The sequence below is a fragment of the Rhea americana genome, unplaced genomic scaffold, assembly GCF_003343005.1.
Source record: "Rhea americana isolate MKP2758 unplaced genomic scaffold, rheAme1 scaffold_58, whole genome shotgun sequence".
NCBI classification, from domain to species: domain Eukaryota; kingdom Metazoa; phylum Chordata; class Aves; order Rheiformes; family Rheidae; genus Rhea; species Rhea americana.
In genome coordinates this window covers 1,797,412-1,804,197 of record NW_028186734.1, presented here as the reverse complement: position 1 = coordinate 1,804,197, position 6,786 = coordinate 1,797,412, and positions in this window count along the sequence as shown.

Below are 6,786 nucleotides of genomic sequence, written 5' to 3'. Positions count from 1 at the left end.
TGATAAATATAGAACCTACCACTATACATTAGATTTAGCTTATTTGTAATAACTGAAAAGGATTGTTTGATAATTTTATGGAATAAGTGGCCTAAAATAGGCCTAAATAAGTATGATCTAAATACAGTCTACCACTATTTTTAAAGTTTAATCTATGCTGTAGGAATATAATTTYTTCTTTCTTTTAGGGTTACAGTTTTCAGTATAGTTTTCATTCAATATCCATTGTCTTTTATAACTGTTGTTGTATCTTTAACCTAAGTAATTTATCACACTTCAAGGCTTTGTAGGATTGATGGATGAGAAACAAACAAGAATCAGGTTTATTCCCACATTAATCTAAATTATAAAAGAAAGAATCTCCAAACTCAGAATTCTGCTTTACTGAAAAAGAATAAATAAAACACAAGGACTTCACTCTTCATAATCCATCAAGTCCACCTCTGGTGGTCTAGCAAACGATTTATGTCTAGTCCTTTCTGTTGCCTGGCTGTTTCTCASAACCACTTTGCAGGAAGCACTGTGTTTACTGGACTAACACATAGTAAATATGTTATACTTAACGTTATACTTAACCTGGTGCCAAAACAGGGTAGTCCTGCTCTATTTATTCCCCTAACTCTAGCTATGTGTTCCTGCAACTTATCTTGGATCAAATGTAATGAACTGTTTGACAAGACGATCCAATCTAAGACTGTCATATCAACTCACATAACTGATTTTCCTAAAGTCATATAAGCCATTAAATATGAGGCAAACAAGAGGGAAGAAACAGGTGCAACAGGTAACAGCAAGAAAGGAATGGAAGGAAAAGGACTACCACCCCTTTTAGCAACAGCTTGTAGTTTTACTATAGCAGGCAATACAGAAAGCTGCTACCTTAGGATGCAGTTCTACAGAGGCCAGAAAAATAGGTGAAATACCTTTTAGCTTCACTTGAATCTCTCCACCCTGAAAAGTCTGCAAAAAGAAAGAATTCAACAAGGAAAAAGAACATGTGTTAGGAATAAAAAAATATAACAAACTTTAAGGTCCATGCAACAGGGTGAGCCAACATATTACTGCTGAAATGGGAAGCTCCTGCTCCTCCTCTCTTCCTTTTTCACCTTCATCCCTGTCCTGCCTGAACACCCTCAAATCATTTATCTTGCATTGACACAGATGTTCACTGGACAGGTCTGTGAGCTGGAAAGGAGGAAAGAAGAAACAAGACTCTCTCTTTCAGCAGAACTGGGCTTGAGCACACAGAAAAATCTACTTTGCTATGAATTTGGAAGACTCTATTCTAAAAAAATAAAGAAGTTTTGTAGGAGAATAAAAACAAATAGCAAAAAGTRTAAGTTTTGAAACAAACCTAGAAAAATATTTCATTGTAGGCTGCCTTCCTATACAGAGGCCACTTTCTATTCACTTCATAATTTTTTGAAGTATGACAACAGATCAAATCCTGTTGTTACTCAAGATAAATATTCCTTAATGTCCTAAACATATATCAGGAAAACTCTAGCTATTTTGTAAGAAAAAAAATAGAGTGCTTATTTGGGGTAAAAAGGCATGCATTCTGCAGTATAAAGAAAATAGGGTTACATGCTACCCAGGTATAATCTTTATAACTAGGTACTTCTGGTGTAACAGAGCTACATGTGCATATACTTCATGACTTTCGTATCCAAGAAAGATAATCTATAAACTAATTCTAAGTATTGGAAGTTAAGGTAATGAAAAAACATCAACAAACCTGAGGCTACTGACTTTGTAAGCAGGTTTGCAGACAGCAGGTTCTTAAATATAATATACCCTAATTACAGTAAATACAAATTTGTATTTGATTTATATAAGAGTTTAGTGTATGCAAATGTTCAGAACCTTTTTCCTGCTATAGTCTTCCTTTTACTCTAACTCTTCTGACCTTCCCAATGAAAACTTAGATGACAAAGCCTATGTGGACAACAACCTTTGACAGCATACAAAATAGAAGTAACGTTTAACTGAAGACATGCAGTCCTGAAATCTCTACTCTGCTAAACTCAAATTATGCTGGTGAGCAGAATAAAATAGCCATAAATCATCTGCAGATAATCTATAGCTTCCCTTGAAGAAGTCCTGCCAGAAGTAGTGCAATATCTTGTGTTTGTACAATTCCTAGTTTACAGAGCAGAAGGAAGAAATGAGTCTTTTGTTCTAGTAATGCAGAGTGGAGCTCCACCATAGCCCATCCTCTTATCTCAGCACTCTGAAAAATCAACGCCACTACATTGGTTTGCTCCCATACTGGTACCACTGCTTGTAGTACCAGTGACACAGAAGAATCTTGTGACTGGAAGTACAGTATATTTTGTCTTTAAATAATATTGTAAAAGCTGAGCTTCCATGCTAGGAAGTTACCTGCATATGCAGATGTATAAATGGCCCACAAGGCCAGAAACCTACAAAAGACAGCATTTTTTTAACAGAATGTTAAACAGAAAATACAATTTTTCTAAATTGAAAAACTGTTCTTCCGCTTTGGTGGAAAAAGTTGATCAATTTTTGTGGTTCTGTTGCATAAAGATCATCTATATTCAATGTATTTTTCCTTTAGTTTCTTTTACTTTTAGATTAAAAAACAAATTTTAATCTATTATATTTATATGCCATATTATATCTAATATGTAGTTACTGTTTTATGTATATATTCAAAATAGCTCAACATTATGCAACGAAAAATACACCTGGAATTTCCATTCAATGAAAACTTCAAATTCTTGTTAGCTTCACTATTGACTTATAAACACATGTTCTTGCAAGATCTACATAGACTCTGAAAAGAACTCTTAGAAGAAATTTGGTATATAGGTGCGTAACAGCTTTGCTCTTGGCCAAACGTTTCGATATCCATTTGCTAAATATGCCAGATCCACACTTGGAACAACTTTATTCACATGGTCTACATATTTTTCAGGTTTATCTATATAAAATTAGATACTTAGTTACAGATTATTAAAAACAAGTAAGACTTCAAGAGTCTACACCCATTTTAAAAAACCCTCAACATGATAGCTAGTCCATACAATGGGTCTGCTTGGAACTGCTAAAGTTCATAAAGTTTCAGAATTGTATAATTATATAAAGGAGTAGAGTCTACAAACAAAAAATATATAAGGACAGTGGAAAGAAATACACTCAAAAACATATACTAATATAAATCACTATGTTCAGCTGTCACATTATTTCAGATTTCTTGTATTACATTTAAAAACCATTCCTGAAAACAGATGTCTTGACTCTTAGCACACACATTCAAAAAAAAAATCTATTCATGGAAATATCTGTTCTGAACTGAATGAGTATATTTTAATTGTTTTAGGTCTATGTGAAGACAAATGACAAACCAACTGCTGACAAACCAACTGCTGTAATGAAATTTTTAGTGAAATGTACATTTCTGACTTACTGGGCATACTACTGCAATCTACAAACTGAAAGAGATGAAAATTTCTTACATATTCCATGTGGAATTATCCTATTCTGCACTGATATGTAAACGTGTATTTTCACAGAAGTCATACATCATTAGAGCCAGACATATTTTTGATCAGAAATGCACACCTTTTGTAAGACAGAGGGGTGTCTAAATTGATAGAAGACATAAAGAGTAGATAATCAGCCCTTAAAAATATGTTTTAAGCTTAGGGTAGACTTTCTGATATCACCTAGTATTTTATTCTGTACTTTACCCATCTCTATTAAATTAAATATCCTTACTGTCATCATGAATGAAGGCATACCTAAAGCAGTCTCTAGACTGGAAAATCAGGGCCAGATCTTCGAAAGAACTCCAGGTTTGATACTTAAATAAATGACAAGATTCTGAAAAATATTTAGAATTATCTAGCTTTTATGAACACATACAAAGTGAACTCTTTAAAACTTTGCCACTGAAAACAGCGTGAGGAATTTTCTTTCACACATTACAAACAACTTTTAGAACTCATCTTGGCCTAAATCTTTTTCAAAAATTAAAATTGAAAATGAAAATCTAAGTACTCAAATGTGAATTCCTTCATTTTCTAGTGTTTAAGCATTGATAAGAAGGGTATGTGTTTTTTTGGAAGGTGAGGAGGTAAAGAAGGGCTGAAAGATATTCTTCTATCCTGACCAATATGTATTTTTCAAACTTAGTTGTGTCAAATAACCAGCAGTATAACCATGGCTAACAATTTGGATCAGAATTGAATCAGATACCAGAGCGCAGAATGTGTTCTCTTTGTCTCCTTTTCTCTTTAGTAAGTAACAGTTTTTAAGAGCAGTTACAATCACAAAATAGCAAAGTTCTTGTTTCACATATTGCTTTTCATCTGAGTTATTTAGTCTTTTAAATCACAAAGCCTTTAATTAAATGGTTATTTTCCCTTAATATTTAGATTATTTTTTTAAAACTGAGAAGTCTTCAATTTAGCATCTCAACTGGTGTTGGTCCTATAGACCCATTTAGGCCACCAGAACCACCTAATTTTACATCAGCTGCCATGTTGCTGCATTATATACATAAAAACCCTGATCATGCAAACAAATAATCATATACTTGATTCCCACACATGGGAAAGTTCCATTAATGCCACTCATTCATTCAGCATCATAACATGGACACATTTTCAGTACAAGCCCAAAAGAGTATCTGATTTTTTGCTATCCTTTGTATATTAAGGACATAAGGGACTCCGATTCCAAAACCAACAGAGAAGTGTGCGCTTAGGCCTAATCTCATGCATGATGTTTTTGCTAATCAACTCTGTAAAAACAATTCATTCACATTTAATGTTATTTTAGCCATTTAGTCTCTATATCATTCTAACGCTCTTACATGCACAGTAATTAGGTAATCTGCCTCGTTTGCAAACCTTGTTAAGGATACTGGGGTAGTCTGGCCCCAATAAAGTCAATGGCAAAATTCACACTAATCGGACAGGATTTCATCCACCATCTCATGACCTCTGAAGGAAGTTGCCATGTTTGTAACAACTAAAGAAAAAAAATGCACCTGTTCCTCAGCCAGTGCTGCAGCAGCTTGGAGCTCACGTACATCTGATTCTGCACATAATGTCTTTTGGCACAGACAGGGCAGAAGCTGGATCAGTAACATCTGAAGATGCAGTCAGTTTTATCTGAAATTTGGAGTCAAATGCCCATAACACAGAAACTACCAGGCTTTAAGAATGTATACATACAACAATATCAATTTAAATATGCTAACTACAGTGTACAGCTGTGGTAACCTCCACAGTTTCTTTCTAAAACCTCTTCTGGAACTTTAAGCTTAAGCTTATTCTAGATCTTATCACTGTCTTCAATAAAAATATTTGAGAAGTGAACAAAAAATTATCCATTGGCTTTCTAGAAAAAAAAATAACAAGGTAGCTTCACATCCTTGAAAAAGTGGTAGCAGAAATTTCCAATAAATTCTCAAATTCACAAAATTTGTAACCAAGTCTTTGCTTTCCTGATCAATACCATCACTGGTGGCCTTGGGAAAATACAGCAGTCTTAAGAATCTCAGGTAGCTAAAAACTAGTAAGAGGTTTAAGCTGCATCTAAAATCTATGTCACGGGAGTAAGTCCATTGTTTTCACTTAATTTATCCCTGTGGACAGAAACTGTTAAGACAAAGTCTTCTGTGAAGTGTTTACATCATGTCCAAGGCACATGCAACAGCAAGATTTGGTCCTGCCTCTGCACACATTAACATTAGAGTATATATAATACCAAAGTGTCCAATTTCAAAGTGCTACAAACATCAGAAGCCCTTGATAGCTAGAAAACAGTTATCACACTTTCAGTTTTTAACTTTTTTTCCGCCTTTTGACCCTTTTGACACAAGCCTGTTTTTCCACAAGAGTTTCAAATTCACGGCCTGATTATTTGTGCACAAATGTCAAGAGTGTAATTTTCCTGAAGCATATGCCTTGAAMTCGGTCTTTCCATTCAAGTGTCTGCATTCATTTATTATTTTTGTAACATTCCAGAAAGCCAAAATTAAAGAGGACCTTGAAAGATTTTTTTTTTTTAGCTTATCCCTCTGCTTCAAGGCAGAATTAGCTATATTTAAACCATGTCTGACAGATGTTTGTCTAACCTGTTCTTGAAGAGCACCACTAATGCAGACTGAAGCACCTCCCAAGGCACTCTGTTCTAATACTTCAATATTCTACCCATTAGAAAGTCTTTTCTAATGTAAATTTTCACTGTTGTAATTTAAGCTCATTACTTTTTATACTCTTCACAGGAGATCTACAGAAAAAGATTTTCTTCCTCTTTATAGCTATCTTTTACATTTYTGAAATCTTACCACAACAGACTTATTTTGTCTAGTGTTAACAATCCCAATTATTTCATCTAAGAAACAGTGAACAAAATTTTAGACAAGAAAAGATAGCAAGACTAACATACTTAGAAAGAAAAAAAGGAGTAGATCCCATTTTGGACCTACCATCTTTATCTATGATTATATACAGTAAAACATTTCAACAATGATCATTTATCATGTTCCTCAAGAGAACCAATAAAATGCTATGAATACACATCCTCTGATGTTGCACAGATACAAAATGTATAGTTTGTTTACAAACTAATATTACTGAATGTAAAATGAAGCAATATTTTAAAAAAATATATTCATAAAGGTCCAAAGTTTACATTTCTAAAATATTAAATTCATGTTTTATTTACAGATCAGCTTTCAAACAATTATTGGCATTTTAATATAACTGCTTAACCTGATGAGTACATGAATAAAATGAAGCTGTAAAA